The sequence below is a fragment of the Lytechinus pictus genome, unplaced genomic scaffold (assembly GCF_037042905.1).
Source record: "Lytechinus pictus isolate F3 Inbred unplaced genomic scaffold, Lp3.0 scaffold_258, whole genome shotgun sequence".
NCBI classification, from domain to species: domain Eukaryota; kingdom Metazoa; phylum Echinodermata; class Echinoidea; order Temnopleuroida; family Toxopneustidae; genus Lytechinus; species Lytechinus pictus.
Window position 1 is genome coordinate 1 of NW_026974378.1, and position 25,727 is coordinate 25,727.

General features: G+C 40.0%; 24 non-coding genes and 1 pseudogene across 24 annotated transcripts; all 25 read left to right on the forward strand.

Moving 5' to 3' along the window:
* Window positions 1-148, forward strand: LOC135159488 (U2 spliceosomal RNA; annotated as a pseudogene; the record flags this gene model as incomplete).
* Window positions 149-995: 847 nt separating this feature from the next.
* On the forward strand, window positions 996-1,187 carry LOC129267503 (U2 spliceosomal RNA). Its single transcript, XR_010298196.1, has one exon. It is a non-coding gene; the product is annotated as a U2 spliceosomal RNA (small nuclear RNA).
* An 847-nt stretch (window positions 1,188-2,034) lies between these two features.
* On the forward strand, window positions 2,035-2,226 carry LOC129267479 (U2 spliceosomal RNA). Its single transcript, XR_008585176.2, has one exon. It is a non-coding gene; the product is annotated as a U2 spliceosomal RNA (small nuclear RNA).
* Window positions 2,227-3,075: 849 nt separating this feature from the next.
* Window positions 3,076-3,267, forward strand: LOC135159481 (U2 spliceosomal RNA). The gene has a single exon (XR_010298216.1). It is a non-coding gene; the product is annotated as a U2 spliceosomal RNA (small nuclear RNA).
* An 838-nt stretch (window positions 3,268-4,105) lies between these two features.
* Window positions 4,106-4,297, forward strand: LOC135159489 (U2 spliceosomal RNA). Its single transcript, XR_010298223.1, has one exon. It is a non-coding gene; the product is annotated as a U2 spliceosomal RNA (small nuclear RNA).
* Window positions 4,298-5,143: 846 nt separating this feature from the next.
* LOC135159490 (U2 spliceosomal RNA) lies at window positions 5,144-5,335 on the forward strand. Its single transcript, XR_010298224.1, has one exon. It is a non-coding gene; the product is annotated as a U2 spliceosomal RNA (small nuclear RNA).
* Window positions 5,336-6,183: 848 nt separating this feature from the next.
* On the forward strand, window positions 6,184-6,375 carry LOC135159463 (U2 spliceosomal RNA). The gene has a single exon (XR_010298197.1). It is a non-coding gene; the product is annotated as a U2 spliceosomal RNA (small nuclear RNA).
* Window positions 6,376-7,223: 848 nt separating this feature from the next.
* Window positions 7,224-7,415, forward strand: LOC129267482 (U2 spliceosomal RNA). The gene has a single exon (XR_008585178.2). It is a non-coding gene; the product is annotated as a U2 spliceosomal RNA (small nuclear RNA).
* Window positions 7,416-8,263: 848 nt separating this feature from the next.
* On the forward strand, window positions 8,264-8,455 carry LOC129267505 (U2 spliceosomal RNA). Its single transcript, XR_010298198.1, has one exon. It is a non-coding gene; the product is annotated as a U2 spliceosomal RNA (small nuclear RNA).
* Window positions 8,456-9,303: 848 nt separating this feature from the next.
* Window positions 9,304-9,495, forward strand: LOC135159464 (U2 spliceosomal RNA). Its single transcript, XR_010298199.1, has one exon. It is a non-coding gene; the product is annotated as a U2 spliceosomal RNA (small nuclear RNA).
* Window positions 9,496-10,342: 847 nt separating this feature from the next.
* On the forward strand, window positions 10,343-10,534 carry LOC135159465 (U2 spliceosomal RNA). Its single transcript, XR_010298200.1, has one exon. It is a non-coding gene; the product is annotated as a U2 spliceosomal RNA (small nuclear RNA).
* Window positions 10,535-11,382: 848 nt separating this feature from the next.
* On the forward strand, window positions 11,383-11,574 carry LOC135159466 (U2 spliceosomal RNA). Its single transcript, XR_010298201.1, has one exon. It is a non-coding gene; the product is annotated as a U2 spliceosomal RNA (small nuclear RNA).
* Window positions 11,575-12,421: 847 nt separating this feature from the next.
* Window positions 12,422-12,613, forward strand: LOC135159467 (U2 spliceosomal RNA). The gene has a single exon (XR_010298202.1). It is a non-coding gene; the product is annotated as a U2 spliceosomal RNA (small nuclear RNA).
* Window positions 12,614-13,461: 848 nt separating this feature from the next.
* On the forward strand, window positions 13,462-13,653 carry LOC135159468 (U2 spliceosomal RNA). Its single transcript, XR_010298203.1, has one exon. It is a non-coding gene; the product is annotated as a U2 spliceosomal RNA (small nuclear RNA).
* Window positions 13,654-14,502: 849 nt separating this feature from the next.
* Window positions 14,503-14,694, forward strand: LOC135159469 (U2 spliceosomal RNA). Its single transcript, XR_010298204.1, has one exon. It is a non-coding gene; the product is annotated as a U2 spliceosomal RNA (small nuclear RNA).
* Window positions 14,695-15,542: 848 nt separating this feature from the next.
* On the forward strand, window positions 15,543-15,734 carry LOC135159470 (U2 spliceosomal RNA). The gene has a single exon (XR_010298205.1). It is a non-coding gene; the product is annotated as a U2 spliceosomal RNA (small nuclear RNA).
* Window positions 15,735-16,583: 849 nt separating this feature from the next.
* LOC135159471 (U2 spliceosomal RNA) lies at window positions 16,584-16,775 on the forward strand. Its single transcript, XR_010298206.1, has one exon. It is a non-coding gene; the product is annotated as a U2 spliceosomal RNA (small nuclear RNA).
* An 847-nt stretch (window positions 16,776-17,622) lies between these two features.
* LOC135159472 (U2 spliceosomal RNA) lies at window positions 17,623-17,814 on the forward strand. The gene has a single exon (XR_010298207.1). It is a non-coding gene; the product is annotated as a U2 spliceosomal RNA (small nuclear RNA).
* An 848-nt stretch (window positions 17,815-18,662) lies between these two features.
* Window positions 18,663-18,854, forward strand: LOC135159473 (U2 spliceosomal RNA). Its single transcript, XR_010298208.1, has one exon. It is a non-coding gene; the product is annotated as a U2 spliceosomal RNA (small nuclear RNA).
* Window positions 18,855-19,702: 848 nt separating this feature from the next.
* On the forward strand, window positions 19,703-19,894 carry LOC135159474 (U2 spliceosomal RNA). The gene has a single exon (XR_010298209.1). It is a non-coding gene; the product is annotated as a U2 spliceosomal RNA (small nuclear RNA).
* An 848-nt stretch (window positions 19,895-20,742) lies between these two features.
* Window positions 20,743-20,934, forward strand: LOC135159475 (U2 spliceosomal RNA). The gene has a single exon (XR_010298210.1). It is a non-coding gene; the product is annotated as a U2 spliceosomal RNA (small nuclear RNA).
* Window positions 20,935-21,782: 848 nt separating this feature from the next.
* LOC135159476 (U2 spliceosomal RNA) lies at window positions 21,783-21,974 on the forward strand. Its single transcript, XR_010298211.1, has one exon. It is a non-coding gene; the product is annotated as a U2 spliceosomal RNA (small nuclear RNA).
* Window positions 21,975-22,822: 848 nt separating this feature from the next.
* Window positions 22,823-23,014, forward strand: LOC135159477 (U2 spliceosomal RNA). The gene has a single exon (XR_010298212.1). It is a non-coding gene; the product is annotated as a U2 spliceosomal RNA (small nuclear RNA).
* An 850-nt stretch (window positions 23,015-23,864) lies between these two features.
* LOC135159478 (U2 spliceosomal RNA) lies at window positions 23,865-24,056 on the forward strand. Its single transcript, XR_010298213.1, has one exon. It is a non-coding gene; the product is annotated as a U2 spliceosomal RNA (small nuclear RNA).
* An 848-nt stretch (window positions 24,057-24,904) lies between these two features.
* LOC135159479 (U2 spliceosomal RNA) lies at window positions 24,905-25,096 on the forward strand. The gene has a single exon (XR_010298214.1). It is a non-coding gene; the product is annotated as a U2 spliceosomal RNA (small nuclear RNA).
* The last annotated feature ends 631 nt before the right edge of the window (window positions 25,097-25,727 follow it).

Sequence of the window (25,727 nt, forward strand, 5' to 3'; positions counted from 1 at the left end):
TTTTTCAGCTTAATATCTGAAACGCGATTCACCGAATCGCTTGTATATTAAACTGATTTTTGAACTTAGGCCATGGAATAGGGGCTTGCTCCGTCCTGGCCACGGGTTGGCCCGGTATTGCAGTACCTCCGGGATCGGCCCACCCCTCAAGGGGTTAATAAAATACCAAAGAAAGAACTTTACTTTTCCTCCACCTGCATTACGCTGTTTTTCTTACTTTTTTTTCCTTTTAGAGGGGGGGGGGGGGGGCTCTTTCTTTCATTGTAAATTGAACATTGTATTCAACCATTTTCCATTTGTCTTTCTCGAAAAGAAATTGAATAAATTATTAAACAATTCCGTATCCACTACCTCATTTTCACTGTTTCTATTTGTATTACCTCTTCGTCGTAGACGGCGGAGTTGCTGAGAAAGTCACACGCTTCTCGTGCTTGTAATCGATTCCACCGGTGATTTTTCTCAATTTTCAGGGGACTTCCCGAAAACGACCGGCTTTTTCAGTAGAGGCGGGCATTCTTTCGCCAGTCAAATAGTTCTTAAAAGTTAAGTAATATTTCTTACCAATTTGGACGAAGGAATTTCTGTGATTGTCCTTTCTGGAATCTATGCTGGATGGTGAATCGAATGCATACACTTTTGTCAATCAGCTGTATCAAATTAAAAAATATTTTGAATGAAATTGGCATTTACCCCGTATCTACCCCGTTCATGGCTGACAATGTACGTCGTCGAGAAAACTCTTACAAAAGAGACACTTTTTAACCTTTGATGCTTGATATCATTTCTATAAACAAGGTTTGGTCAATGTCTTTGCCCCGGTTTGTTAGAAACAATAGCTCGCCGGAATGTGTTAATATCTTCGTCCGATAGCTATTGTCCTCTTAAAAGATATTGAGGTTGTTATACGGTTAAACTCTGTAGAATGGTAACGTTGCCTCACTGGTTTTCTTTATTGTAATTTATTGTATATAGCTTTCCGAAAACGGCAACTCGGTATCGCTTCTCGGCCTTTTGGCTAAGATCATGTGTAGTATCTGTTCTTTTCAGCTTAATATCTGAAACGCGATTCACCGAATCGCTTGTATATTAAACTGATTTTTGAACTTAGGCCATGGAATAGGGGCTTGCTCCGTCCTGGCCACGGGTTGGCCCGGTATTGCAGTACCTCCGGGATCGGCCCACCCCTCAAGGGGTTAATAAAATACCAAAGAAAGAACTTTACTTTTCCTCCACCTGCATTACGCTGTTTTTCTTACTTTTTTTTCCTTTTAGAGGGGGGGGGGGGGGGCTCTTTCTTTCATTGTAAATTGAACATTGTATTCAACCATTTTCCATTTGTCTTTCTCGAAAAGAAATTGAATAAATTATTAAACAATTCCGTATCCACTACCTCATTTTCACTGTTTCTATTTGTATTACCTCTTCGTCGTAGACGGCGGAGTTGCTGAGAAAGTCACACGCTTCTCGTGCTTGTAATCGATTCCACCGGTGATTTTTCTCAATTTTCAGGGGACTTCCCGAAAACGACCGGCTTTTTCAGTAGAGGCGGGCATTCTTTCGCCAGTCAAATAGTTCTTAAAAGTTAAGTAATATTTCTTACCAATTTGGACGAAGGAATTTCTGTGATTGTCCTTTCTGGAATCTATGCTGGATGGTGAATCGAATGCATACACTTTTGTCAATCAGCTGTATCAAATTAAAAAATATTTTGAATGAAATTGGCATTTACCCCGTATCTACCCCGTTCATGGCTGACAATGTACGTCGTCGAGAAAACTCTTACAAAAGAGACACTTTTTAACCTTTGATGCTTGATATCATTTCTATAAACAAGGTTTGGTCAATGTCTTTGCCCCGGTTTGTTAGAAACAATAGCTCGCCGGAATGTGTTAATATCTTCGTCCGATAGCTATTGTCCTCTTAAAAGATATTGAGGTTGTTATACGGTTAAACTCTGTAGAATGGTAACGTTGCCTCACTGGTTTTCTTTATTGTAATTTATTGTATATAGCTTTCCGAAAACGGCAACTCGGTATCGCTTCTCGGCCTTTTGGCTAAGATCATGTGTAGTATCTGTTCTTTTCAGCTTAATATCTGAAACGCGATTCACCGAATCGCTTGTATATTAAACTGATTTTTGAACTTAGGCCATGGAATAGGGGCTTGCTCCGTCCTGGCCACGGGTTGGCCCGGTATTGCAGTACCTCCGGGATCGGCCCACCCCTCAAGGGGTTAATAAAATACCAAAGAAAGAACTTTACTTTTCCTCCACCTGCATTACGCTGTTTTTCTTACTTTTTTTTCCTTTTAGAGGGGGGGGGGGGGGGGGCTCTTTCTTTCATTGTAAATTGAACATTGTATTCAACCATTTTCCATTTGTCTTTCTCGAAAAGAAATTGAATAAATTATTAAACAATTCCGTATCCACTACCTCATTTTCACTGTTTCTATTTGTATTACCTCTTCGTCGTAGACGGCGGAGTTGCTGAGAAAGTCACACGCTTCTCGTGCTTGTAATCGATTCCACCGGTGATTTTTCTCAATTTTCAGGGGACTTCCCGAAAACGACCGGCTTTTTCAGTAGAGGCGGGCATTCTTTCGCCAGTCAAATAGTTCTTAAAAGTTAAGTAATATTTCTTACCAATTTGGACGAAGGAATTTCTGTGATTGTCCTTTCTGGAATCTATGCTGGATGGTGAATCGAATGCATACACTTTTGTCAATCAGCTGTATCAAATTAAAAAATATTTTGAATGAAATTGGCATTTACCCCGTATCTACCCCGTTCATGGCTGACAATGTACGTCGTCGAGAAAACTCTTACAAAAGAGACACTTTTTAACCTTTGATGCTTGATATCATTTCTATAAACAAGGTTTGGTCAATGTCTTTGCCCCGGTTTGTTAGAAACAATAGCTCGCCGGAATGTGTTAATATCTTCGTCCGATAGCTATTGTCCTCTTAAAAGATATTGAGGTTGTTATACGGTTAAACTCTGTAGAATGGTAACGTTGCCTCACTGGTTTTCTTTATTGTAATTTATTGTATATAGCTTTCCGAAAACGGCAACTCGGTATCGCTTCTCGGCCTTTTGGCTAAGATCATGTGTAGTATCTGTTCTTTTCAGCTTAATATCTGAAACGCGATTCACCGAATCGCTTGTATATTAAACTGATTTTTGAACTTAGGCCATGGAATAGGGGCTTGCTCCGTCCTGGCCACGGGTTGGCCCGGTATTGCAGTACCTCCGGGATCGGCCCACCCCTCAAGGGGTTAATAAAATACCAAAGAAAGAACTTTACTTTTCCTCCACCTGCATTACGCTGTTTTTCTTACTTTTTTTTCCTTTTAGAGGGGGGGGGGGGGGGGCTCTTTCTTTCATTGTAAATTGAACATTGTATTCAACCATTTTCCATTTGTCTTTCTCGAAAAGAAATTGAATAAATTATTAAACAATTCCGTATCCACTACCTCATTTTCACTGTTTCTATTTGTATTACCTCTTCGTCGTAGACGGCGGAGTTGCTGAGAAAGTCACACGCTTCTCGTGCTTGTAATCGATTCCACCGGTGATTTTTCTCAATTTTCAGGGGACTTCCCGAAAACGACCGGCTTTTTCAGTAGAGGCGGGCATTCTTTCGCCAGTCAAATAGTTAAGTAATATTTCTTACCAATTTGGACGAAGGAATTTCTGTGATTGTCCTTTCTGGAATCTATGCTGGATGGTGAATCGAATGCATACACTTTTGTCAATCAGCTGTATCAAATTAAAAAATATTTTGAATGAAATTGGCATTTACCCCGTATCTACCCCGTTCATGGCTGACAATGTACGTCGTCGAGAAAACTCTTACAAAAGAGACACTTTTTAACCTTTGATGCTTGATATCATTTCTATAAACAAGGTTTGGTCAATGTCTTTGCCCCGGTTTGTTAGAAACAATAGCTCGCCGGAATGTGTTAATATCTTCGTCCGATAGCTATTGTCCTCTTAAAAGATATTGAGGTTGTTATACGGTTAAACTCTGTAGAATGGTAACGTTGCCTCACTGGTTTTCTTTATTGTAATTTATTGTATATAGCTTTCCGAAAACGGCAACTCGGTATCGCTTCTCGGCCTTTTGGCTAAGATCATGTGTAGTATCTGTTCTTTTCAGCTTAATATCTGAAACGCGATTCACCGAATCGCTTGTATATTAAACTGATTTTTGAACTTAGGCCATGGAATAGGGGCTTGCTCCGTCCTGGCCACGGGTTGGCCCGGTATTGCAGTACCTCCGGGATCGGCCCACCCCTCAAGGGGTTAATAAAATACCAAAGAAAGAACTTTACTTTTCCTCCACCTGCATTACGCTGTTTTTCTTACTTTTTTTTCCTTTTAGAGGGGGGGGGGGGGGGGCTCTTTCTTTCATTGTAAATTGAACATTGTATTCAACCATTTTCCATTTGTCTTTCTCGAAAAGAAATTGAATAAATTATTAAACAATTCCGTATCCACTACCTCATTTTCACTGTTTCTATTTGTATTACCTCTTCGTCGTAGACGGCGGAGTTGCTGAGAAAGTCACACGCTTCTCGTGCTTGTAATCGATTCCACCGGTGATTTTTCTCAATTTTCAGGGGACTTCCCGAAAACGACCGGCTTTTTCAGTAGAGGCGGGCATTCTTTCGCCAGTCAAATAGTTCTTAAAAGTTAAGTAATATTTCTTACCAATTTGGACGAAGGAATTTCTGTGATTGTCCTTTCTGGAATCTATGCTGGATGGTGAATCGAATGCATACACTTTTGTCAATCAGCTGTATCAAATTAAAAAATATTTTGAATGAAATTGGCATTTACCCCGTATCTACCCCGTTCATGGCTGACAATGTACGTCGTCGAGAAAACTCTTACAAAAGAGACACTTTTTAACCTTTGATGCTTGATATCATTTCTATAAACAAGGTTTGGTCAATGTCTTTGCCCCGGTTTGTTAGAAACAATAGCTCGCCGGAATGTGTTAATATCTTCGTCCGATAGCTATTGTCCTCTTAAAAGATATTGAGGTTGTTATACGGTTAAACTCTGTAGAATGGTAACGTTGCCTCACTGGTTTTCTTTATTGTAATTTATTGTATAGCTTTCCGAAAACGGCAACTCGGTATCGCTTCTCGGCCTTTTGGCTAAGATCATGTGTAGTATCTGTTCTTTTCAGCTTAATATCTGAAACGCGATTCACCGAATCGCTTGTATATTAAACTGATTTTTGAACTTAGGCCATGGAATAGGGGCTTGCTCCGTCCTGGCCACGGGTTGGCCCGGTATTGCAGTACCTCCGGGATCGGCCCACCCCTCAAGGGGTTAATAAAATACCAAAGAAAGAACTTTACTTTTCCTCCACCTGCATTACGCTGTTTTTCTTACTTTTTTTTCCTTTTAGAGGGGGGGGGGGGGGGGCTCTTTCTTTCATTGTAAATTGAACATTGTATTCAACCATTTTCCATTTGTCTTTCTCGAAAAGAAATTGAATAAATTATTAAACAATTCCGTATCCACTACCTCATTTTCACTGTTTCTATTTGTATTACCTCTTCGTCGTAGACGGCGGAGTTGCTGAGAAAGTCACACGCTTCTCGTGCTTGTAATCGATTCCACCGGTGATTTTTCTCAATTTTCAGGGGACTTCCCGAAAACGACCGGCTTTTTCAGTAGAGGCGGGCATTCTTTCGCCAGTCAAATAGTTCTTAAAAGTTAAGTAATATTTCTTACCAATTTGGACGAAGGAATTTCTGTGATTGTCCTTTCTGGAATCTATGCTGGATGGTGAATCGAATGCATACACTTTTGTCAATCAGCTGTATCAAATTAAAAAATATTTTGAATGAAATTGGCATTTACCCCGTATCTACCCCGTTCATGGCTGACAATGTACGTCGTCGAGAAAACTCTTACAAAAGAGACACTTTTTAACCTTTGATGCTTGATATCATTTCTATAAACAAGGTTTGGTCAATGTCTTTGCCCCGGTTTGTTAGAAACAATAGCTCGCCGGAATGTGTTAATATCTTCGTCCGATAGCTATTGTCCTCTTAAAAGATATTGAGGTTGTTATACGGTTAAACTCTGTAGAATGGTAACGTTGCCTCACTGGTTTTCTTTATTGTAATTTATTGTATATAGCTTTCCGAAAACGGCAACTCGGTATCGCTTCTCGGCCTTTTGGCTAAGATCATGTGTAGTATCTGTTCTTTTCAGCTTAATATCTGAAACGCGATTCACCGAATCGCTTGTATATTAAACTGATTTTTGAACTTAGGCCATGGAATAGGGGCTTGCTCCGTCCTGGCCACGGGTTGGCCCGGTATTGCAGTACCTCCGGGATCGGCCCACCCCTCAAGGGGTTAATAAAATACCAAAGAAAGAACTTTACTTTTCCTCCACCTGCATTACGCTGTTTTTCTTACTTTTTTTTCCTTTTAGAGGGGGGGGGGGGGGGGCTCTTTCTTTCATTGTAAATTGAACATTGTATTCAACCATTTTCCATTTGTCTTTCTCGAAAAGAAATTGAATAAATTATTAAACAATTCCGTATCCACTACCTCATTTTCACTGTTTCTATTTGTATTACCTCTTCGTCGTAGACGGCGGAGTTGCTGAGAAAGTCACACGCTTCTCGTGCTTGTAATCGATTCCACCGGTGATTTTTCTCAATTTTCAGGGGACTTCCCGAAAACGACCGGCTTTTTCAGTAGAGGCGGGCATTCTTTCGCCAGTCAAATAGTTCTTAAAAGTTAAGTAATATTTCTTACCAATTTGGACGAAGGAATTTCTGTGATTGTCCTTTCTGGAATCTATGCTGGATGGTGAATCGAATGCATACACTTTTGTCAATCAGCTGTATCAAATTAAAAAATATTTTGAATGAAATTGGCATTTACCCCGTATCTACCCCGTTCATGGCTGACAATGTACGTCGTCGAGAAAACTCTTACAAAAGAGACACTTTTTAACCTTTGATGCTTGATATCATTTCTATAAACAAGGTTTGGTCAATGTCTTTGCCCCGGTTTGTTAGAAACAATAGCTCGCCGGAATGTGTTAATATCTTCGTCCGATAGCTATTGTCCTCTTAAAAGATATTGAGGTTGTTATACGGTTAAACTCTGTAGAATGGTAACGTTGCCTCACTGGTTTTCTTTATTGTAATTTATTGTATATAGCTTTCCGAAAACGGCAACTCGGTATCGCTTCTCGGCCTTTTGGCTAAGATCATGTGTAGTATCTGTTCTTTTCAGCTTAATATCTGAAACGCGATTCACCGAATCGCTTGTATATTAAACTGATTTTTGAACTTAGGCCATGGAATAGGGGCTTGCTCCGTCCTGGCCACGGGTTGGCCCGGTATTGCAGTACCTCCGGGATCGGCCCACCCCTCAAGGGGTTAATAAAATACCAAAGAAAGAACTTTACTTTTCCTCCACCTGCATTACGCTGTTTTTCTTACTTTTTTTTCCTTTTAGAGGGGGGGGGGGGGGGGCTCTTTCTTTCATTGTAAATTGAACATTGTATTCAACCATTTTCCATTTGTCTTTCTCGAAAAGAAATTGAATAAATTATTAAACAATTCCGTATCCACTACCTCATTTTCACTGTTTCTATTTGTATTACCTCTTCGTCGTAGACGGCGGAGTTGCTGAGAAAGTCACACGCTTCTCGTGCTTGTAATCGATTCCACCGGTGATTTTTCTCAATTTTCAGGGGACTTCCCGAAAACGACCGGCTTTTTCAGTAGAGGCGGGCATTCTTTCGCCAGTCAAATAGTTCTTAAAAGTTAAGTAATATTTCTTACCAATTTGGACGAAGGAATTTCTGTGATTGTCCTTTCTGGAATCTATGCTGGATGGTGAATCGAATGCATACACTTTTGTCAATCAGCTGTATCAAATTAAAAAATATTTTGAATGAAATTGGCATTTACCCCGTATCTACCCCGTTCATGGCTGACAATGTACGTCGTCGAGAAAACTCTTACAAAAGAGACACTTTTTAACCTTTGATGCTTGATATCATTTCTATAAACAAGGTTTGGTCAATGTCTTTGCCCCGGTTTGTTAGAAACAATAGCTCGCCGGAATGTGTTAATATCTTCGTCCGATAGCTATTGTCCTCTTAAAAGATATTGAGGTTGTTATACGGTTAAACTCTGTAGAATGGTAACGTTGCCTCACTGGTTTTCTTTATTGTAATTTATTGTATATAGCTTTCCGAAAACGGCAACTCGGTATCGCTTCTCGGCCTTTTGGCTAAGATCATGTGTAGTATCTGTTCTTTTCAGCTTAATATCTGAAACGCGATTCACCGAATCGCTTGTATATTAAACTGATTTTTGAACTTAGGCCATGGAATAGGGGCTTGCTCCGTCCTGGCCACGGGTTGGCCCGGTATTGCAGTACCTCCGGGATCGGCCCACCCCTCAAGGGGTTAATAAAATACCAAAGAAAGAACTTTACTTTTCCTCCACCTGCATTACGCTGTTTTTCTTACTTTTTTTTCCTTTTAGAGGGGGGGGGGGGGGGGCTCTTTCTTTCATTGTAAATTGAACATTGTATTCAACCATTTTCCATTTGTCTTTCTCGAAAAGAAATTGAATAAATTATTAAACAATTCCGTATCCACTACCTCATTTTCACTGTTTCTATTTGTATTACCTCTTCGTCGTAGACGGCGGAGTTGCTGAGAAAGTCACACGCTTCTCGTGCTTGTAATCGATTCCACCGGTGATTTTTCTCAATTTTCAGGGGACTTCCCGAAAACGACCGGCTTTTTCAGTAGAGGCGGGCATTCTTTCGCCAGTCAAATAGTTCTTAAAAGTTAAGTAATATTTCTTACCAATTTGGACGAAGGAATTTCTGTGATTGTCCTTTCTGGAATCTATGCTGGATGGTGAATCGAATGCATACACTTTTGTCAATCAGCTGTATCAAATTAAAAAATATTTTGAATGAAATTGGCATTTACCCCGTATCTACCCCGTTCATGGCTGACAATGTACGTCGTCGAGAAAACTCTTACAAAAGAGACACTTTTTAACCTTTGATGCTTGATATCATTTCTATAAACAAGGTTTGGTCAATGTCTTTGCCCCGGTTTGTTAGAAACAATAGCTCGCCGGAATGTGTTAATATCTTCGTCCGATAGCTATTGTCCTCTTAAAAGATATTGAGGTTGTTATACGGTTAAACTCTGTAGAATGGTAACGTTGCCTCACTGGTTTTCTTTATTGTAATTTATTGTATATAGCTTTCCGAAAACGGCAACTCGGTATCGCTTCTCGGCCTTTTGGCTAAGATCATGTGTAGTATCTGTTCTTTTCAGCTTAATATCTGAAACGCGATTCACCGAATCGCTTGTATATTAAACTGATTTTTGAACTTAGGCCATGGAATAGGGGCTTGCTCCGTCCTGGCCACGGGTTGGCCCGGTATTGCAGTACCTCCGGGATCGGCCCACCCCTCAAGGGGTTAATAAAATACCAAAGAAAGAACTTTACTTTTCCTCCACCTGCATTACGCTGTTTTTCTTACTTTTTTTTCCTTTTAGAGGGGGGGGGGGGGGGCTCTTTCTTTCATTGTAAATTGAACATTGTATTCAACCATTTTCCATTTGTCTTTCTCGAAAAGAAATTGAATAAATTATTAAACAATTCCGTATCCACTACCTCATTTTCACTGTTTCTATTTGTATTACCTCTTCGTCGTAGACGGCGGAGTTGCTGAGAAAGTCACACGCTTCTCGTGCTTGTAATCGATTCCACCGGTGATTTTTCTCAATTTTCAGGGGACTTCCCGAAAACGACCGGCTTTTTCAGTAGAGGCGGGCATTCTTTCGCCAGTCAAATAGTTCTTAAAAGTTAAGTAATATTTCTTACCAATTTGGACGAAGGAATTTCTGTGATTGTCCTTTCTGGAATCTATGCTGGATGGTGAATCGAATGCATACACTTTTGTCAATCAGCTGTATCAAATTAAAAAATATTTTGAATGAAATTGGCATTTACCCCGTATCTACCCCGTTCATGGCTGACAATGTACGTCGTCGAGAAAACTCTTACAAAAGAGACACTTTTTAACCTTTGATGCTTGATATCATTTCTATAAACAAGGTTTGGTCAATGTCTTTGCCCCGGTTTGTTAGAAACAATAGCTCGCCGGAATGTGTTAATATCTTCGTCCGATAGCTATTGTCCTCTTAAAAGATATTGAGGTTGTTATACGGTTAAACTCTGTAGAATGGTAACGTTGCCTCACTGGTTTTCTTTATTGTAATTTATTGTATATAGCTTTCCGAAAACGGCAACTCGGTATCGCTTCTCGGCCTTTTGGCTAAGATCATGTGTAGTATCTGTTCTTTTCAGCTTAATATCTGAAACGCGATTCACCGAATCGCTTGTATATTAAACTGATTTTTGAACTTAGGCCATGGAATAGGGGCTTGCTCCGTCCTGGCCACGGGTTGGCCCGGTATTGCAGTACCTCCGGGATCGGCCCACCCCTCAAGGGGTTAATAAAATACCAAAGAAAGAACTTTACTTTTCCTCCACCTGCATTACGCTGTTTTTCTTACTTTTTTTTCCTTTTAGAGGGGGGGGGGGGGGGGCTCTTTCTTTCATTGTAAATTGAACATTGTATTCAACCATTTTCCATTTGTCTTTCTCGAAAAGAAATTGAATAAATTATTAAACAATTCCGTATCCACTACCTCATTTTCACTGTTTCTATTTGTATTACCTCTTCGTCGTAGACGGCGGAGTTGCTGAGAAAGTCACACGCTTCTCGTGCTTGTAATCGATTCCACCGGTGATTTTTCTCAATTTTCAGGGGACTTCCCGAAAACGACCGGCTTTTTCAGTAGAGGCGGGCATTCTTTCGCCAGTCAAATAGTTCTTAAAAGTTAAGTAATATTTCTTACCAATTTGGACGAAGGAATTTCTGTGATTGTCCTTTCTGGAATCTATGCTGGATGGTGAATCGAATGCATACACTTTTGTCAATCAGCTGTATCAAATTAAAAAATATTTTGAATGAAATTGGCATTTACCCCGTATCTACCCCGTTCATGGCTGACAATGTACGTCGTCGAGAAAACTCTTACAAAAGAGACACTTTTTAACCTTTGATGCTTGATATCATTTCTATAAACAAGGTTTGGTCAATGTCTTTGCCCCGGTTTGTTAGAAACAATAGCTCGCCGGAATGTGTTAATATCTTCGTCCGATAGCTATTGTCCTCTTAAAAGATATTGAGGTTGTTATACGGTTAAACTCTGTAGAATGGTAACGTTGCCTCACTGGTTTTCTTTATTGTAATTTATTGTATATAGCTTTCCGAAAACGGCAACTCGGTATCGCTTCTCGGCCTTTTGGCTAAGATCATGTGTAGTATCTGTTCTTTTCAGCTTAATATCTGAAACGCGATTCACCGAATCGCTTGTATATTAAACTGATTTTTGAACTTAGGCCATGGAATAGGGGCTTGCTCCGTCCTGGCCACGGGTTGGCCCGGTATTGCAGTACCTCCGGGATCGGCCCACCCCTCAAGGGGTTAATAAAATACCAAAGAAAGAACTTTACTTTTCCTCCACCTGCATTACGCTGTTTTTCTTACTTTTTTTTCCTTTTAGAGGGGGGGGGGGGGGGCTCTTTCTTTCATTGTAAATTGAACATTGTATTCAACCATTTTCCATTTGTCTTTCTCGAAAAGAAATTGAATAAATTATTAAACAATTCCGTATCCACTACCTCATTTTCACTGTTTCTATTTGTATTACCTCTTCGTCGTAGACGGCGGAGTTGCTGAGAAAGTCACACGCTTCTCGTGCTTGTAATCGATTCCACCGGTGATTTTTCTCAATTTTCAGGGGACTTCCCGAAAACGACCGGCTTTTTCAGTAGAGGCGGGCATTCTTTCGCCAGTCAAATAGTTCTTAAAAGTTAAGTAATATTTCTTACCAATTTGGACGAAGGAATTTCTGTGATTGTCCTTTCTGGAATCTATGCTGGATGGTGAATCGAATGCATACACTTTTGTCAATCAGCTGTATCAAATTAAAAAATATTTTGAATGAAATTGGCATTTACCCCGTATCTACCCCGTTCATGGCTGACAATGTACGTCGTCGAGAAAACTCTTACAAAAGAGACACTTTTTAACCTTTGATGCTTGATATCATTTCTATAAACAAGGTTTGGTCAATGTCTTTGCCCCGGTTTGTTAGAAACAATAGCTCGCCGGAATGTGTTAATATCTTCGTCCGATAGCTATTGTCCTCTTAAAAGATATTGAGGTTGTTATACGGTTAAACTCTGTAGAATGGTAACGTTGCCTCACTGGTTTTCTTTATTGTAATTTATTGTATATAGCTTTCCGAAAACGGCAACTCGGTATCGCTTCTCGGCCTTTTGGCTAAGATCATGTGTAGTATCTGTTCTTTTCAGCTTAATATCTGAAACGCGATTCACCGAATCGCTTGTATATTAAACTGATTTTTGAACTTAGGCCATGGAATAGGGGCTTGCTCCGTCCTGGCCACGGGTTGGCCCGGTATTGCAGTACCTCCGGGATCGGCCCACCCCTCAAGGGGTTAATAAAATACCAAAGAAAGAACTTTACTTTTCCTCCACCTGCATTACGCTGTTTTTCTTACTTTTTTTTCCTTTTAGAGGGGGGGGGGGGGGGGCTCTTTCTTTCATTGTAAATTGAACATTGTATTCAACCATTTTCCATTTGTCTTTCTCGAAAAGAAATTGAATAAATTATTAAACAATTCCGTATCCACTACCTCATTTTCACTGTTTCTATTTGTATTACCTCTTCGTCGTAGACGGCGGAGTTGCTGAGAAAGTCACACGCTTCTCGTGCTTGTAATCGATTCCACCGGTGATTTTTCTCAATTTTCAGGGGACTTCCCGAAAACGACCGGCTTTTTCAGTAGAGGCGGGCATTCTTTCGCCAGTCAAATAGTTCTTAAAAGTTAAGTAATATTTCTTACCAATTTGGACGAAGGAATTTCTGTGATTGTCCTTTCTGGAATCTATGCTGGATGGTGAATCGAATGCATACACTTTTGTCAATCAGCTGTATCAAATTAAAAAATATTTTGAATGAAATTGGCATTTACCCCGTATCTACCCCGTTCATGGCTGACAATGTACGTCGTCGAGAAAACTCTTACAAAAGAGACACTTTTTAACCTTTGATGCTTGATATCATTTCTATAAACAAGGTTTGGTCAATGTCTTTGCCCCGGTTTGTTAGAAACAATAGCTCGCCGGAATGTGTTAATATCTTCGTCCGATAGCTATTGTCCTCTTAAAAGATATTGAGGTTGTTATACGGTTAAACTCTGTAGAATGGTAACGTTGCCTCACTGGTTTTCTTTATTGTAATTTATTGTATATAGCTTTCCGAAAACGGCAACTCGGTATCGCTTCTCGGCCTTTTGGCTAAGATCATGTGTAGTATCTGTTCTTTTCAGCTTAATATCTGAAACGCGATTCACCGAATCGCTTGTATATTAAACTGATTTTTGAACTTAGGCCATGGAATAGGGGCTTGCTCCGTCCTGGCCACGGGTTGGCCCGGTATTGCAGTACCTCCGGGATCGGCCCACCCCTCAAGGGGTTAATAAAATACCAAAGAAAGAACTTTACTTTTCCTCCACCTGCATTACGCTGTTTTTCTTACTTTTTTTTCCTTTTAGAGGGGGGGGGGGGGGGGGCTCTTTCTTTCATTGTAAATTGAACATTGTATTCAACCATTTTCCATTTGTCTTTCTCGAAAAGAAATTGAATAAATTATTAAACAATTCCGTATCCACTACCTCATTTTCACTGTTTCTATTTGTATTACCTCTTCGTCGTAGACGGCGGAGTTGCTGAGAAAGTCACACGCTTCTCGTGCTTGTAATCGATTCCACCGGTGATTTTTCTCAATTTTCAGGGGACTTCCCGAAAACGACCGGCTTTTTCAGTAGAGGCGGGCATTCTTTCGCCAGTCAAATAGTTCTTAAAAGTTAAGTAATATTTCTTACCAATTTGGACGAAGGAATTTCTGTGATTGTCCTTTCTGGAATCTATGCTGGATGGTGAATCGAATGCATACACTTTTGTCAATCAGCTGTATCAAATTAAAAAATATTTTGAATGAAATTGGCATTTACCCCGTATCTACCCCGTTCATGGCTGACAATGTACGTCGTCGAGAAAACTCTTACAAAAGAGACACTTTTTAACCTTTGATGCTTGATATCATTTCTATAAACAAGGTTTGGTCAATGTCTTTGCCCCGGTTTGTTAGAAACAATAGCTCGCCGGAATGTGTTAATATCTTCGTCCGATAGCTATTGTCCTCTTAAAAGATATTGAGGTTGTTATACGGTTAAACTCTGTAGAATGGTAACGTTGCCTCACTGGTTTTCTTTATTGTAATTTATTGTATATAGCTTTCCGAAAACGGCAACTCGGTATCGCTTCTCGGCCTTTTGGCTAAGATCATGTGTAGTATCTGTTCTTTTCAGCTTAATATCTGAAACGCGATTCACCGAATCGCTTGTATATTAAACTGATTTTTGAACTTAGGCCATGGAATAGGGGCTTGCTCCGTCCTGGCCACGGGTTGGCCCGGTATTGCAGTACCTCCGGGATCGGCCCACCCCTCAAGGGGTTAATAAAATACCAAAGAAAGAACTTTACTTTTCCTCCACCTGCATTACGCTGTTTTTCTTACTTTTTTTTCCTTTTAGAGGGGGGGGGGGGGGGGCTCTTTCTTTCATTGTAAATTGAACATTGTATTCAACCATTTTCCATTTGTCTTTCTCGAAAAGAAATTGAATAAATTATTAAACAATTCCGTATCCACTACCTCATTTTCACTGTTTCTATTTGTATTACCTCTTCGTCGTAGACGGCGGAGTTGCTGAGAAAGTCACACGCTTCTCGTGCTTGTAATCGATTCCACCGGTGATTTTTCTCAATTTTCAGGGGACTTCCCGAAAACGACCGGCTTTTTCAGTAGAGGCGGGCATTCTTTCGCCAGTCAAATAGTTCTTAAAAGTTAAGTAATATTTCTTACCAATTTGGACGAAGGAATTTCTGTGATTGTCCTTTCTGGAATCTATGCTGGATGGTGAATCGAATGCATACACTTTTGTCAATCAGCTGTATCAAATTAAAAAATATTTTGAATGAAATTGGCATTTACCCCGTATCTACCCCGTTCATGGCTGACAATGTACGTCGTCGAGAAAACTCTTACAAAAGAGACACTTTTTAACCTTTGATGCTTGATATCATTTCTATAAACAAGGTTTGGTCAATGTCTTTGCCCCGGTTTGTTAGAAACAATAGCTCGCCGGAATGTGTTAATATCTTCGTCCGATAGCTATTGTCCTCTTAAAAGATATTGAGGTTGTTATACGGTTAAACTCTGTAGAATGGTAACGTTGCCTCACTGGTTTTCTTTATTGTAATTTATTGTATATAGCTTTCCGAAAACGGCAACTCGGTATCGCTTCTCGGCCTTTTGGCTAAGATCATGTGTAGTATCTGTTCTTTTCAGCTTAATATCTGAAACGCGATTCACCGAATCGCTTGTATATTAAACTGATTTTTGAACTTAGGCCATGGAATAGGGGCTTGCTCCGTCCTGGCCACGGGTTGGCCCGGTATTGCAGTACCTCCGGGATCGGCCCACCCCTCAAGGGGTTAATAAAATACCAAAGAAAGAACTTTACTTTTCCTCCACCTGCATTACGCTGTTTTTCTTACTTTTTTTTCCTTTTAGAGGGGGGGGGGGGGGGGGCTCTTTCTTTCATTGTAAATTGAACATTGTATTCAACCATTTTCCATTTGTCTTTCTCGAAAAGAAATTGAATAAATTATTAAACAATTCCGTATCCACTACCTCATTTTCACTGTTTCTATTTGTATTACCTCTTCGTCGTAGACGGCGGAGTTGCTGAGAAAGTCACACGCTTCTCGTGCTTGTAATCGATTCCACCGGTGATTTTTCTCAATTTTCAGGGGACTTCCCGAAAACGACCGGCTTTTTCAGTAGAGGCGGGCATTCTTTCGCCAGTCAAATAGTTCTTAAAAGTTAAGTAATATTTCTTACCAATTTGGACGAAGGAATTTCTGTGATTGTCCTTTCTGGAATCTATGCTGGATGGTGAATCGAATGCATACACTTTTGTCAATCAGCTGTATCAAATTAAAAAATATTTTGAATGAAATTGGCATTTACCCCGTATCTACCCCGTTCATGGCTGACAATGTACGTCGTCGAGAAAACTCTTACAAAAGAGACACTTTTTAACCTTTGATGCTTGATATCATTTCTATAAACAAGGTTTGGTCAATGTCTTTGCCCCGGTTTGTTAGAAACAATAGCTCGCCGGAATGTGTTAATATCTTCGTCCGATAGCTATTGTCCTCTTAAAAGATATTGAGGTTGTTATACGGTTAAACTCTGTAGAATGGTAACGTTGCCTCACTGGTTTTCTTTATTGTAATTTATTGTATATAGCTTTCCGAAAACGGCAACTCGGTATCGCTTCTCGGCCTTTTGGCTAAGATCATGTGTAGTATCTGTTCTTTTCAGCTTAATATCTGAAACGCGATTCACCGAATCGCTTGTATATTAAACTGATTTTTGAACTTAGGCCATGGAATAGGGGCTTGCTCCGTCCTGGCCACGGGTTGGCCCGGTATTGCAGTACCTCCGGGATCGGCCCACCCCTCAAGGGGTTAATAAAATACCAAAGAAAGAACTTTACTTTTCCTCCACCTGCATTACGCTGTTTTTCTTACTTTTTTTTCCTTTTAGAGGGGGGGGGGGGGGGCTCTTTCTTTCATTGTAAATTGAACATTGTATTCAACCATTTTCCATTTGTCTTTCTCGAAAAGAAATTGAATAAATTATTAAACAATTCCGTATCCACTACCTCATTTTCACTGTTTCTATTTGTATTACCTCTTCGTCGTAGACGGCGGAGTTGCTGAGAAAGTCACACGCTTCTCGTGCTTGTAATCGATTCCACCGGTGATTTTTCTCAATTTTCAGGGGACTTCCCGAAAACGACCGGCTTTTTCAGTAGAGGCGGGCATTCTTTCGCCAGTCAAATAGTTCTTAAAAGTTAAGTAATATTTCTTACCAATTTGGACGAAGGAATTTCTGTGATTGTCCTTTCTGGAATCTATGCTGGATGGTGAATCGAATGCATACACTTTTGTCAATCAGCTGTATCAAATTAAAAAATATTTTGAATGAAATTGGCATTTACCCCGTATCTACCCCGTTCATGGCTGACAATGTACGTCGTCGAGAAAACTCTTACAAAAGAGACACTTTTTAACCTTTGATGCTTGATATCATTTCTATAAACAAGGTTTGGTCAATGTCTTTGCCCCGGTTTGTTAGAAACAATAGCTCGCCGGAATGTGTTAATATCTTCGTCCGATAGCTATTGTCCTCTTAAAAGATATTGAGGTTGTTATACGGTTAAACTCTGTAGAATGGTAACGTTGCCTCACTGGTTTTCTTTATTGTAATTTATTGTATATAGCTTTCCGAAAACGGCAACTCGGTATCGCTTCTCGGCCTTTTGGCTAAGATCATGTGTAGTATCTGTTCTTTTCAGCTTAATATCTGAAACGCGATTCACCGAATCGCTTGTATATTAAACTGATTTTTGAACTTAGGCCATGGAATAGGGGCTTGCTCCGTCCTGGCCACGGGTTGGCCCGGTATTGCAGTACCTCCGGGATCGGCCCACCCCTCAAGGGGTTAATAAAATACCAAAGAAAGAACTTTACTTTTCCTCCACCTGCATTACGCTGTTTTTCTTACTTTTTTTTCCTTTTAGAGGGGGGGGGGGGGGGGCTCTTTCTTTCATTGTAAATTGAACATTGTATTCAACCATTTTCCATTTGTCTTTCTCGAAAAGAAATTGAATAAATTATTAAACAATTCCGTATCCACTACCTCATTTTCACTGTTTCTATTTGTATTACCTCTTCGTCGTAGACGGCGGAGTTGCTGAGAAAGTCACACGCTTCTCGTGCTTGTAATCGATTCCACCGGTGATTTTTCTCAATTTTCAGGGGACTTCCCGAAAACGACCGGCTTTTTCAGTAGAGGCGGGCATTCTTTCGCCAGTCAAATAGTTCTTAAAAGTTAAGTAATATTTCTTACCAATTTGGACGAAGGAATTTCTGTGATTGTCCTTTCTGGAATCTATGCTGGATGGTGAATCGAATGCATACACTTTTGTCAATCAGCTGTATCAAATTAAAAAATATTTTGAATGAAATTGGCATTTACCCCGTATCTACCCCGTTCATGGCTGACAATGTACGTCGTCGAGAAAACTCTTACAAAAGAGACACTTTTTAACCTTTGATGCTTGATATCATTTCTATAAACAAGGTTTGGTCAATGTCTTTGCCCCGGTTTGTTAGAAACAATAGCTCGCCGGAATGTGTTAATATCTTCGTCCGATAGCTATTGTCCTCTTAAAAGATATTGAGGTTGTTATACGGTTAAACTCTGTAGAATGGTAACGTTGCCTCACTGGTTTTCTTTATTGTAATTTATTGTATATAGCTTTCCGAAAACGGCAACTCGGTATCGCTTCTCGGCCTTTTGGCTAAGATCATGTGTAGTATCTGTTCTTTTCAGCTTAATATCTGAAACGCGATTCACCGAATCGCTTGTATATTAAACTGATTTTTGAACTTAGGCCATGGAATAGGGGCTTGCTCCGTCCTGGCCACGGGTTGGCCCGGTATTGCAGTACCTCCGGGATCGGCCCACCCCTCAAGGGGTTAATAAAATACCAAAGAAAGAACTTTACTTTTCCTCCACCTGCATTACGCTGTTTTTCTTACTTTTTTTTCCTTTTAGAGGGGGGGGGGGGGGGGCTCTTTCTTTCATTGTAAATTGAACATTGTATTCAACCATTTTCCATTTGTCTTTCTCGAAAAGAAATTGAATAAATTATTAAACAATTCCGTATCCACTACCTCATTTTCACTGTTTCTATTTGTATTACCTCTTCGTCGTAGACGGCGGAGTTGCTGAGAAAGTCACACGCTTCTCGTGCTTGTAATCGATTCCACCGGTGATTTTTCTCAATTTTCAGGGGACTTCCCGAAAACGACCGGCTTTTTCAGTAGAGGCGGGCATTCTTTCGCCAGTCAAATAGTTCTTAAAAGTTAAGTAATATTTCTTACCAATTTGGACGAAGGAATTTCTGTGATTGTCCTTTCTGGAATCTATGCTGGATGGTGAATCGAATGCATACACTTTTGTCAATCAGCTGTATCAAATTAAAAAATATTTTGAATGAAATTGGCATTTACCCCGTATCTACCCCGTTCATGGCTGACAATGTACGTCGTCGAGAAAACTCTTACAAAAGAGACACTTTTTAACCTTTGATGCTTGATATCATTTCTATAAACAAGGTTTGGTCAATGTCTTTGCCCCGGTTTGTTAGAAACAATAGCTCGCCGGAATGTGTTAATATCTTCGTCCGATAGCTATTGTCCTCTTAAAAGATATTGAGGTTGTTATACGGTTAAACTCTGTAGAATGGTAACGTTGCCTCACTGGTTTTCTTTATTGTAATTTATTGTATATAGCTTTCCGAAAACGGCAACTCGGTATCGCTTCTCGGCCTTTTGGCTAAGATCATGTGTAGTATCTGTTCTTTTCAGCTTAATATCTGAAACGCGATTCACCGAATCGCTTGTATATTAAACTGATTTTTGAACTTAGGCCATGGAATAGGGGCTTGCTCCGTCCTGGCCACGGGTTGGCCCGGTATTGCAGTACCTCCGGGATCGGCCCACCCCTCAAGGGGTTAATAAAATACCAAAGAAAGAACTTTACTTTTCCTCCACCTGCATTACGCTGTTTTTCTTACTTTTTTTTCCTTTTAGGGGGGGGGGGGGGGGGGCTCTTTCTTTCATTGTAAATTGAACATTGTATTCAACCATTTTCCATTTGTCTTTCTCGAAAAGAAATTGAATAAATTATTAAACAATTCCGTATCCACTACCTCATTTTCACTGTTTCTATTTGTATTACCTCTTCGTCGTAGACGGCGGAGTTGCTGAGAAAGTCACACGCTTCTCGTGCTTGTAATCGATTCCACCGGTGATTTTTCTCAATTTTCAGGGGACTTCCCGAAAACGACCGGCTTTTTCAGTAGAGGCGGGCATTCTTTCGCCAGTCAAATAGTTCTTAAAAGTTAAGTAATATTTCTTACCAATTTGGACGAAGGAATTTCTGTGATTGTCCTTTCTGGAATCTATGCTGGATGGTGAATCGAATGCATACACTTTTGTCAATCAGCTGTATCAAATTAAAAAATATTTTGAATGAAATTGGCATTTACCCCGTATCTACCCCGTTCATGGCTGACAATGTACGTCGTCGAGAAAACTCTTACAAAAGAGACACTTTTTAACCTTTGATGCTTGATATCATTTCTATAAACAAGGTTTGGTCAATGTCTTTGCCCCGGTTTGTTAGAAACAATAGCTCGCCGGAATGTGTTAATATCTTCGTCCGATAGCTATTGTCCTCTTAAAAGATATTGAGGTTGTTATACGGTTAAACTCTGTAGAATGGTAACGTTGCCTCACTGGTTTTCTTTATTGTAATTTATTGTATATAGCTTTCCGAAAACGGCAACTCGGTATCGCTTCTCGGCCTTTTGGCTAAGATCATGTGTAGTATCTGTTCTTTTCAGCTTAATATCTGAAACGCGATTCACCGAATCGCTTGTATATTAAACTGATTTTTGAACTTAGGCCATGGAATAGGGGCTTGCTCCGTCCTGGCCACGGGTTGGCCCGGTATTGCAGTACCTCCGGGATCGGCCCACCCCTCAAGGGGTTAATAAAATACCAAAGAAAGAACTTTACTTTTCCTCCACCTGCATTACGCTGTTTTTCTTACTTTTTTTTCCTTTTAGAGGGGGGGGGGGGGGGGCTCTTTCTTTCATTGTAAATTGAACATTGTATTCAACCATTTTCCATTTGTCTTTCTCGAAAAGAAATTGAATAAATTATTAAACAATTCCGTATCCACTACCTCATTTTCACTGTTTCTATTTGTATTACCTCTTCGTCGTAGACGGCGGAGTTGCTGAGAAAGTCACACGCTTCTCGTGCTTGTAATCGATTCCACCGGTGATTTTTCTCAATTTTCAGGGGACTTCCCGAAAACGACCGGCTTTTTCAGTAGAGGCGGGCATTCTTTCGCCAGTCAAATAGTTCTTAAAAGTTAAGTAATATTTCTTACCAATTTGGACGAAGGAATTTCTGTGATTGTCCTTTCTGGAATCTATGCTGGATGGTGAATCGAATGCATACACTTTTGTCAATCAGCTGTATCAAATTAAAAAATATTTTGAATGAAATTGGCATTTACCCCGTATCTACCCCGTTCATGGCTGACAATGTACGTCGTCGAGAAAACTCTTACAAAAGAGACACTTTTTAACCTTTGATGCTTGATATCATTTCTATAAACAAGGTTTGGTCAATGTCTTTGCCCCGGTTTGTTAGAAACAATAGCTCGCCGGAATGTGTTAATATCTTCGTCCGATAGCTATTGTCCTCTTAAAAGATATTGAGGTTGTTATACGGTTAAACTCTGTAGAATGGTAACGTTGCCTCACTGGTTTTCTTTATTGTAATTTATTGTATATAGCTTTCCGAAAACGGCAACTCGGTATCGCTTCTCGGCCTTTTGGCTAAGATCATGTGTAGTATCTGTTCTTTTCAGCTTAATATCTGAAACGCGATTCACCGAATCGCTTGTATATTAAACTGATTTTTGAACTTAGGCCATGGAATAGGGGCTTGCTCCGTCCTGGCCACGGGTTGGCCCGGTATTGCAGTACCTCCGGGATCGGCCCACCCCTCAAGGGGTTAATAAAATACCAAAGAAAGAACTTTACTTTTCCTCCACCTGCATTACGCTGTTTTTCTTACTTTTTTTTCCTTTTAGAGGGGGGGGGGGGGGGGCTCTTTCTTTCATTGTAAATTGAACATTGTATTCAACCATTTTCCATTTGTCTTTCTCGAAAAGAAATTGAATAAATTATTAAACAATTCCGTATCCACTACCTCATTTTCACTGTTTCTATTTGTATTACCTCTTCGTCGTAGACGGCGGAGTTGCTGAGAAAGTCACACGCTTCTCGTGCTTGTAATCGATTCCACCGGTGATTTTTCTCAATTTTCAGGGGACTTCCCGAAAACGACCGGCTTTTTCAGTAGAGGCGGGCATTCTTTCGCCAGTCAAATAGTTCTTAAAAGTTAAGTAATATTTCTTACCAATTTGGACGAAGGAATTTCTGTGATTGTCCTTTCTGGAATCTATGCTGGATGGTGAATCGAATGCATACACTTTTGTCAATCAGCTGTATCAAATTAAAAAATATTTTGAATGAAATTGGCATTTACCCCGTATCTACCCCGTTCATGGCTGACAATGTACGTCGTCGAGAAAACTCTTACAAAAGAGACACTTTTTAACCTTTGATGCTTGATATCATTTCTATAAACAAGGTTTGGTCAATGTCTTTGCCCCGGTTTGTTAGAAACAATAGCTCGCCGGAATGTGTTAATATCTTCGTCCGATAGCTATTGTCCTCTTAAAAGATATTGAGGTTGTTATACGGTTAAACTCTGTAGAATGGTAACGTTGCCTCACTGGTTTTCTTTATTGTAATTTATTGTATATAGCTTTCCGAAAACGGCAACTCGGTATCGCTTCTCGGCCTTTTGGCTAAGATCATGTGTAGTATCTGTTCTTTTCAGCTTAATATCTGAAACGCGATTCACCGAATCGCTTGTATATTAAACTGATTTTTGAACTTAGGCCATGGAATAGGGGCTTGCTCCGTCCTGGCCACGGGTTGGCCCGGTATTGCAGTACCTCCGGGATCGGCCCACCCCTCAAGGGGTTAATAAAATACCAAAGAAAGAACTTTACTTTTCCTCCACCTGCATTACGCTGTTTTTCTTACTTTTTTTTCCTTTTAGAGGGGGGGGGGGGGGGGGGCTCTTTCTTTCATTGTAAATTGAACATTGTATTCAACCATTTTCCATTTGTCTTTCTCGAAAAGAAATTGAATAAATTATTAAACAATTCCGTATCCACTACCTCATTTTCACTGTTTCTATTTGTATTACCTCTTCGTCGTAGACGGCGGAGTTGCTGAGAAAGTCACACGCTTCTCGTGCTTGTAATCGATTCCACCGGTGATTTTTCTCAATTTTCAGGGGACTTCCCGAAAACGACCGGCTTTTTCAGTAGAGGCGGGCATTCTTTCGCCAGTCAAATAGTTCTTAAAAGTTAAGTAATATTTCTTACCAATTTGGACGAAGGAATTTCTGTGATTGTCCTTTCTGGAATCTATGCTGGATGGTGAATCGAATGCATACACTTTTGTCAATCAGCTGTATCAAATTAAAAAATATTTTGAATGAAATTGGCATTTACCCCGTATCTACCCCGTTCATGGCTGACAATGTACGTCGTCGAGAAAACTCTTACAAAAGAGACACTTTTTAACCTTTGATGCTTGATATCATTTCTATAAACAAGGTTTGGTCAATGTCTTTGCCCCGGTTTGTTAGAAACAATAGCTCGCCGGAATGTGTTAATATCTTCGTCCGATAGCTATTGTCCTCTTAAAAGATATTGAGGTTGTTATACGGTTAAACTCTGTAGAATGGTAACGTTGCCTCACTGGTTTTCTTTATTGTAATTTATTGTATATAGCTTTCCGAAAACGGCAACTCGGTATCGCTTCTCGGCCTTTTGGCTAAGATCATGTGTAGTATCTGTTCTTTTCAGCTTAATATCTGAAACGCGATTCACCGAATCGCTTGTATATTAAACTGATTTTTGAACTTAGGCCATGGAATAGGGGCTTGCTCCGTCCTGGCCACGGGTTGGCCCGGTATTGCAGTACCTCCGGGATCGGCCCACCCCTCAAGGGGTTAATAAAATACCAAAGAAAGAACTTTACTTTTCCTCCACCTGCATTACGCTGTTTTTCTTACTTTTTTTTCCTTTTAGAGGGGGGGGGGGGGGGGGCTCTTTCTTTCATTGTAAATTGAACATTGTATTCAACCATTTTCCATTTGTCTTTCTCGAAAAGAAATTGAATAAATTATTAAACAATTCCGTATCCACTACCTCATTTTCACTGTTTCTATTTGTATTACCTCTTCGTCGTAGACGGCGGAGTTGCTGAGAAAGTCACACGCTTCTCGTGCTTGTAATCGATTCCACCGGTGATTTTTCTCAATTTTCAGGGGACTTCCCGAAAACGACCGGCTTTTTCAGTAGAGGCGGGCATTCTTTCGCCAGTCAAATAGTTCTTAAAAGTTAAGTAATATTTCTTACCAATTTGGACGAAGGAATTTCTGTGATTGTCCTTTCTGGAATCTATGCTGGATGGTGAATCGAATGCATACACTTTTGTCAATCAGCTGTATCAAATTAAAAAATATTTTGAATGAAATTGGCATTTACCCCGTATCTACCCCGTTCATGGCTGACAATGTACGTCGTCGAGAAAACTCTTACAAAAGAGACACTTTTTAACCTTTGATGCTTGATATCATTTCTATAAACAAGGTTTGGTCAATGTCTTTGCCCGGTTTGTTAGAAACAATAGCTCGCCGGAATGTGTTAATATCTTCGTCCGATAGCTATTGTCCTCTTAAAAGATATTGAGGTTGTTATACGGTTAAACTCTGTAGAATGGTAACGTTGCCTCACTGGTTTTCTTTATTGTAATTTATTGTATATAGCTTTCCGAAAACGGCAACTCGGTATCGCTTCTCGGCCTTTTGGCTAAGATCATGTGTAGTATCTGTTCTTTTCAGCTTAATATCTGAAACGCGATTCACCGAATCGCTTGTATATTAAACTGATTTTTGAACTTAGGCCATGGAATAGGGGCTTGCTCCGTCCTGGCCACGGGTTGGCCCGGTATTGCAGTACCTCCGGGATCGGCCCACCCCTCAAGGGGTTAATAAAATACCAAAGAAAGAACTTTACTTTTCCTCCACCTGCATTACGCTGTTTTTCTTACTTTTTTTTCCTTTTAGAGGGGGGGGGGGGGGGGCTCTTTCTTTCATTGTAAATTGAACATTGTATTCAACCATTTTCCATTTGTCTTTCTCGAAAAGAAATTGAATAAATTATTAAACAATTCCGTATCCACTACCTCATTTTCACTGTTTCTATTTGTATTACCTCTTCGTCGTAGACGGCGAGTTGCTGAGAAAGTCACACGCTTCTCGTGCTTGTAATCGATTCCACCGGTGATTTTTCTCAATTTTCAGGGGACTTCCCGAAAACGACCGGCTTTTTCAGTAGAGGCGGGCATTCTTTCGCCAGTCAAATAGTTCTTAAAAGTTAAGTAATATTTCTTACCAATTTGGACGAAGGAATTTCTGTGATTGTCCTTTCTGGAATCTATGCTGGATGGTGAATCGAATGCATACACTTTTGTCAATCAGCTGTATCAAATTAAAAAATATTTTGAATGAAATTGGCATTTACCCCGTATCTACCCCGTTCATGGCTGACAATGTACGTCGTCGAGAAAACTCTTACAAAAGAGACACTTTTTAACCTTTGATGCTTGATAT